The sequence below is a fragment of the Rhagoletis pomonella genome, unplaced genomic scaffold (genome assembly GCF_013731165.1).
Source record: "Rhagoletis pomonella isolate Grant_MI unplaced genomic scaffold, Rhpom_1.0 Rhpom_scaffold_00004, whole genome shotgun sequence".
Classification (NCBI taxonomy): domain Eukaryota; kingdom Metazoa; phylum Arthropoda; class Insecta; order Diptera; family Tephritidae; genus Rhagoletis; species Rhagoletis pomonella.
Genome location: NW_023458558.1, coordinates 26,973,671 through 26,981,346, shown reverse-complemented (window position 1 = coordinate 26,981,346; position 7,676 = coordinate 26,973,671). Strand labels below are relative to the sequence as shown.

The 7,676-nt window shown below is 32.1% G+C and overlaps 1 protein-coding gene across 1 annotated transcript in view; it reads left to right on the top strand.

Moving 5' to 3' along the window:
• The first annotated feature begins 823 nt into the window (after positions 1 to 823).
• LOC118737364 (complexin) overlaps positions 824 to 7,676 on the top strand; it is a 126,156-nt gene continuing 119,303 nt past the window's right edge. The window contains exon 1 of the mRNA XM_036467816.1: positions 824 to 947. The gene's annotated coding sequence lies outside the window, so the exon portion shown is untranslated. The remainder of the gene's footprint in view (positions 948 to 7,676) is intronic.

The window sequence follows — 7,676 nt, the reverse complement described above, 5'->3', positions numbered from 1 at the left end:
CTTGTGTTTTGCGCGGAGTTATTTATTTCTACGCTGTAGTATATATTTTCTAATAAACTCGGATTCATATATATTTCTCTTAATGATTTCCATTTGAGCTTTTATTTCATACTTACTTATGAGCTTTTGCGCTTTTGTTTGTTTCTTACTACTTCGCTAAGCTGGATTGCTTTCTGTTAAGTAATGCATTTTCGAATATTTTATTTATTGAAACGTTTTTTTATTTTCTTAGTATTTTCAATTTAAACTTTTTCTCAAAAACACACCCACTTTTCTTGCTCTCTTATAAATAAAATTTTAGCTACTTTTTCCTATCACTTTTTCTAGTATACCTAGTATGTTTCATTTTTTACGAATTTTATAAATTTTCACTTAGTTTATTGTTACAAGTTTTTTAAAGCTTCTTCTACGAATATTCACCTAACTAGTTACTAATATATTATTTTCATTAAATTTATGAAGTTTTCTATATTTTTACTCTTTCATACCTCATTTAATTACCAAAAGAAAAATATTTCGGTCATAAATTGTATTTAAAAATATCTTGTATTAATTAAATTCACTAAAAGTATAAAAGATAAATAACCAATCATTGAAATCGTTTCATAACAAAAAACACATCAATAAAATTTCGACTAAAGAAAATTGTATAAAAGTGTGTTTTTCAAATATATTTTTCTATTTTTGTCTTTCTTTCTTAATTTGACTCTATTTTTTGCTTTTTGCCGATTTTGTTGAAATGCTTCTTCTTCTACTACTACTTCTACTACTACTACTACTACTACTACTACTACTACTGTTACTACTACTTAATACTACCGAATAACAAATATATGCGGAATATTACTACTTACTACAACAACACCTTCTCTACTACAACAACAACTACTACCAACAACAACTACAACAACAAATCCAACAATCTAAACAACGTCATTCACAATGAGGTAAAGTATAAAATAAGCATCCAATATTTGTATTGTGTATTCTATGTATGTTTGTATATACAAATGTAAGTGTTAGTAACGTGCATTCTTAGTAACAATATGTTCGCATACTAATGATCTACAACGAAAGTGTTTTTAAAGTAAATTATATAAGGATTTGTATTCGCAGTAACCCGAGTCTCCTTTTGCATTTTTTGAACTGTCGGAACATCATCTCAAACATAGTAAAAGGCCACAAAATTGTTGCCTGAATTTATTTATTATTTAAGAGAGTAATGTTATTTCATTTTCATTCATCTGAGAAATCGGTTCCACTTTCGCCTCATACCACACTTTAGGTATAACAATCCAGCACGCACTTCGTTGAAACCTACAACGGGCCTTAAGAGCCTCCCCATGGATAAAAGCGTTAAGTGGCGATAGGTTTAGCAGTACATCCCGAGCAGTTCCAGATATTAAAAAAAAAAAAACTCCCATTCAGCACACGTTTATGGTTCTCTGAAGTACGCTAAGTAGATTTCTCACGCTTTTAATTGAGATTTTGCACCAACACACCACTTCTTCATAGCAGGTAATAGGTCCTATCACAGAGACGATCAGTTTACACAGTATCAATAAAATTCAATGTTATTTACACTTTCCTGCGAAGAGCTGCTAGAGAAAGCGTGTAATGTGGTAGGCCAATGGCGTGAATATTAGGGCCTTTATACCATTATACCATCAAGTCATTCTCAGAACTTTTGTATACAACACCTTTCTGCGCTGGCGGCCTTCGGCCCGTCCCAAAAAAAAAATAACCCTGGGCGGTCCAACTCCGCCACAGTACTTTTGCGTGTATGGTATATTGGTTTAAAGGTTCTAATAGTAACACTAAGGGTCTACCACGTTATGCGCTTTCTCCAATAACTGTTTCTAGGAAAAACATCGATTTTGATTGATACTGCGAAAACTTATCGTCTCTATGATAGGACCTAAATATAACCAGCTATGCAGAAGTGGTGTGATGTAGCAGGCTCTCAATCACTAGCGGGGAAAATCTACTTATTCAACTTAAGAGAATCATAATCGAGTGCTGTACGGGAGGCTCTTAAAATATCGATCCCTATTTGCGATTTTGTCGTAAGCGACAAAGGGTAAATTTTACATGAGAAGTTTATTTTTTTATATTTTTTTTTAGACAGTTTAAACATTTTCTGGATTTAACAATACATACATAAATAAACATAAGTTACCAGCAGCATCATTTTGAATTTTACTGCTATTATTTTACTCACAACTGTAGGTAGGTACATTAATTGTACTCATACTTGTGCATTACAGATTTTTATTCTCTACTTTTACTTGAACTTTTCATATGGAGTTCAAAATACGAAGTTAGATATGTCCAAGTTTCGTTGTCTAATCCAGTGTAATTTCAAATTTTTAAACTTTTCTCTGTTCTCATACAAATAAAAAATATTTTTTTTCTTTTGCTAACTTTCACATTAAAAAGCCCAATCACATAAATTTACGAAATTTCTTAGCTAGCAAATAGCAGCCTAAAAACATTTGTTATAGAACTTGGTAAAAGCGTAGTATATAAAAAAAACTTTTCAACTCAAAATTGATTACCCAAATACGATAAATGGATGACTTTTAGTAAATTCGCAATAATTCGCGCTTGAAAAAGGTAGTGATTTGAGAAAATGTGTAGGTTAACATAACCCATTTGCAGCTATTTGCCTCTTAAAGTTGATTTTAGTAGATAAAGCATAAAAACGGATATGCCTTAAAGCGCAGAATTTTAAAAAGGAAGCAAGGAGAAAACAAATAAGAATACATCCTTATGTATGTAGGAATGCAAACACGCGAAAATAGCAACGCTGTAAAATGGCGTAATGAAAAGTCGTATGCTTTTCGTATACAAAGGAAAGGATATTTACTACAGGAGATTGTATATGGGTCATTCCATACAATTTACACCTCAATATTTTTTTTTTGGGTGAAATATATTTTTTTAGATTCTTCACCGAAAAAAATAAGACACCAATGTTTTTATTTCGTCGTGATTTAAATTTAAACATGATGAAGTAAATACAAAAAAAAATAAAATTAAAAATGCAATTTTTTTATTGCAAATTTTTTATTTTTTTTTTAATTTATCTCACATTCTCATGCAAAACCAAGGTAATTACGCACATCTTGATACCTTAAATGATTTTCTCCGACAAGTCGTTTATTAACTGCAAACAATTGAAAAAAGATACTTCCCAGTGAGTTCAAAATTTCGGGATCTTTTTCGAGATTTTCGAATATCATGACCAAATAAAATAATAGGTGTCTTCTTTTTTTCGATAAAGAATGTAAAAAAATATATTTCACCAAAAAATATATTGAGGTGTAAATATTGTATGGAATGACCCATATGCTAAAAATAAAAAGTTAGAGTGGAAATTCCTTACTGCTATATATTTTTATTTTTTAACATTTCCATCCATTTCCTATGTACATAGATACATATATATATATATATGTAATTATTTAATTATTAACATTCAAAAGAACTTTATCGTATGCTTAACCCATTCTTCGTGCAAAAAAAGTATTATACATATATACATTATCTAAATATAGCCAATGGTTATTATATTTTGTGTAAGAATAACAGCTGTCTGGTGAGATTTCATTAATTATTTTCTATAGAGTAAAAACATTCATATTTCAAAATGGATCTCTTTTTTATAAAGCAATCGCATTTTTGGCTAGTATATTTCAGGACGAATGTATAAGGATTAAGCCAAGAGCTTGTGTAAGCAAATCCAATTTTGGCAGCAAATGTCAGTTACGCGGTTTTGCAGAATGACATGTTTTATTTTTATATACCCATTAAACTTTTTTTATCACAGCATCATAGGCTATTTAAATTTATAAAAAAGTATTTTCCAAATAAATTTTTAAAATAAACACTAAACACCAAGGGCTAAACAATGCTATTTTAAGTCAATTCTCGTCGTCGGCAGCAATGCCATATAGGTAGATTTACAAGCCACACAAGATGTGTTACAACGAATATATTTTCTATGCTCATGTGTAAATAACGGAAAAGTAAGAAAGCCATTATTTATTTTAGTACAAATTTTATGTCGAATAATCGCATCTCGGAATTTTCTAGCCCACATCTTTACATAAGTACATTTATAACTGTGAGCAGCATAGGAATTTTAAGGCGAATCTAAAACACCGAAAATATAAAATATCGGGAATTCAATAGAAAAGAACTTCATTCATAAATAACAGCACATGATTCGATTGTAGACGTTTCTACATTCACATTTTGAGCAGAAGCAACAAATAGTATGTAGTAGTATGCACATTATATAACAAAAAACAATCTGGAAAATTAACGGTACTTTGTATCCTCTTCAAATTTTCATTTTAAACATACTTCCTCGAATTTGATGAAGTTATAAAGAATTATAGTAATGTCCTTAAATAACTTACGGATTTGAATAGTACCAGGTACTCATGAAATTTGACGTGTAAACATCTGTGTATGGCTTGACAAAGCATTAGACGATTCATTTAGAGATGTATCTACATAAATAAGTAGTAATAATAAGACTTTTTCATAAGCACTTCGGGAATAGTTCTGGTCTATTACAGAGATATTTCAAAGGTATCTCGAAACTAGTCCGGAAATGATCCCGAACTAGTCCCAAAATTGTCCGCAAGTATTCTTGAAATGGTTTTGAAAAGGTCATGAACTTTTTCCGAAATGATCTCGAACAAGTATTCAAACGGTCCCGACATAATCCCTTTATAGTCCCAAAGGGTTCCTGAAATAGTTCTAAATTAGTTCCGAATTTCTGCTTAATACAACCAAAATTGTGCTAAAATAGTCCATATCTAGTCCTGAAAAGGTCCTGAACTAGGCCCGAAATTATCCCGAAATAGTCAAAATGGTCAGAACTAAAACCAAAAAAGCCCTCAAATATTTGTGAACTACCCCGAAGTGATCCAGAAATACTTCGGTAGTGATCCCGAACTATTTAGTTCTGAAATGTTGCCGAACTAGTTCCGAGTTGATCCCGAACTAGTCCCGAAATAGTTGTAGACTAGTAGTGCCATGAAAAACTGTTATTTTTTTTTTTTTAGTAATCAACTATTTAGACCCGAAGTTGCCCTGAATTAGCCCTGAACTAACCCAGAAAGGTTCATTTGTACACACAAGAACCAATTACACAAGCAGCAGCTACAAATTTTTTGTTTTTTTTTTGCGTTACCGCAAATTTTACCCATACCTAGGCTAAGAGGTGCACTCATCAAGAAATATTCAAAAGATAGTATTTATGTCTTCTTATTATGTCGAAACAAAATTTTATTCGGATGTGAATCACCAAAAATGGCTCGTTTGTTGCCCACAGAAATCTAGCCACTGTACGCTATGCGAAAATTTGGTCAATGGCATATTTGCCGGGTTTGCGGTCACATATACGAGGTCCAATCAGGAGCTCCATGAAGTGCTACAGTTTTTCACGCAATATCGTTTGCTAAGACCTTCTACGAGAGTTTCAATTGGTAGCCAAGTACTAATTTGTAACTTGAATTGGTGCTAATTTTTTAACTCCTACATATATTTTAATTGAACCAACTAATCGATTAGCCTACGGCCATTTTCTACAAAGTGATTTCCCTTAACAAAAAAAAAAATATATATATAGCGACATACATAAGTCTATACCATACATACCTACCAAGCATACGGAGACTTAAAGCAAATTACTTTCATTCGGCCGCACACCGGCAGCTATCAATTGCATTCCTCTCAGCGCTGCCTTCTATATCTCTGCCAAGCCTAATCAAATTATTCCTTGATACCTTACACACTGACCAACAGCAATTGCAAGTGATTTAACCCAGTGAATATAGGCGTTTGAGTAGACACTACAAGCTGCTGCTGAATTTTATATACATATGTATGTGCATACATACATACTCGTGTATACTTAAGTATGTATCCCTCAAAGCGCGCGTAATCATGTTTGCTGTGTCACTAGCTGTTTACCACCAGCCAACAACGCTGGTCACTACATCCGAGCTCATGTCCATGCACCAAAAACAGCTCATCTGCTTTACTCTGCTCGGCAATTTATTGTCCAAATTGGCATTTACACTAGCACTGAACAACACTACTGCTGTCGTAGTTGTTGTTGTAATTATTGCTCTGCAATAGTTAGTAGCTGCCAATGTCACACATCCAGCAGCAGCAATTATGCCTAATGCGCTCATCATGTATCTAGTGCAGAGGAGCAAATACCAATTGACATACATATGTACATACACACACACACACCCAAACAGACAAAGATGTCCTTTCAAAGAGTAGGAAATAATACAAGTATTTAATTCCATTAATGCAAAGCCAGCAGTATAATTTGGTCGCAATGTGATCGTTCTTTTGTTTATAACTAATGCTTACATATGTGAGCAAGCATGTATATATATTAGGGTGGTCCAAAAATTTATAGGAAAATCAAGTTTTTTGATTTTTCCAGCGGCTATCCACCTGAATTTAAGCATAGGTATCAAAGATAAGGAGATACGTATTATTTTGAAATCGGTTAATATTTACCCGTCGTTTCCGTCGGGGCTTTGAAGTTTCCCATGTATTTTACATTGGGAAAATAGATTTTTTTTCGTAAAATTGCTATAAAAACGGTAAAAATAAATATTTTTTGATCAAATAAGACTATTTTCCTTCAGAAGTCTTAAACAAATTATGCTTATTTAACTCGAAAATTTTAATAAGTGTGCTTTAGCAACCGATAATCCTATCTGTTATATAGAAAAATTAGTCATTTTATGTTTTCATAACCACATCACTCACGAGCAGCTCATTGGATCTATTTACTTTTTTGCATTCTGCTCGAATATTTCTGTAGGTATGTGAAAAAAATTTCGAAAAATAGGGTTGCCAGATATTTGAATATTCAAAATTTTGTAAAGACTAACTAAAAAAATTAAGTTTCTTTAATAAAAACATTTTTGTACGGGGTTGCCACCTTTCTAAAAAAAACAACAATAACTGTTATTAAAAAATTTTAGCTTACTTAATACCACAATATGGGTATCAAATGGAAGGTTTATGCATTCCCAGCAAACTTTTTTTTTTTTAAATATAAACTTTATTTCACATTTGTTTTTAGACAGGGTTGCCATTTTTCTATAATAACAGTTTTTTTTAATCATATATGCGTTTCAGTAAAATATGAAAAGCCTAGGTGTTAACTGCAGTTAAGAGCTCAGGGAAGTGCAAATCATTTCAACATGAGGTGAGCGGCAAGGGTTTCTTTCTTATGTTTTGCTTTTTTCCTTTCTTTTACGTCTACTTAATAGGTGGCATTACCGCCTTAGAGTTGTAATCTTCTTTTTTTAAATTGCATAAACTTCAGTTAAGGCTTGGTGCAAATCAACTATTAAAATGAAAAAAATAAAAATCAGTGCGATATATCGTAGCTACCATGTCAAACTATGGAATGTGTAAAAATGCATATTGCATCATTTCACTTAACTTACATAATTATCTTATCTTATTTAATAGATGTGAGGCAACCCTGGCATGTTAGGCATGTTAGTCCAAAGCTTAATTCTATTTCAAAATAAAAAATACGTGTCTCCGTATTTTTGATATGCTTCAGATGTGCGGAGTGGCTGGAGGAAAAAAGTTTGAGCCACCCTAATACGTATGTA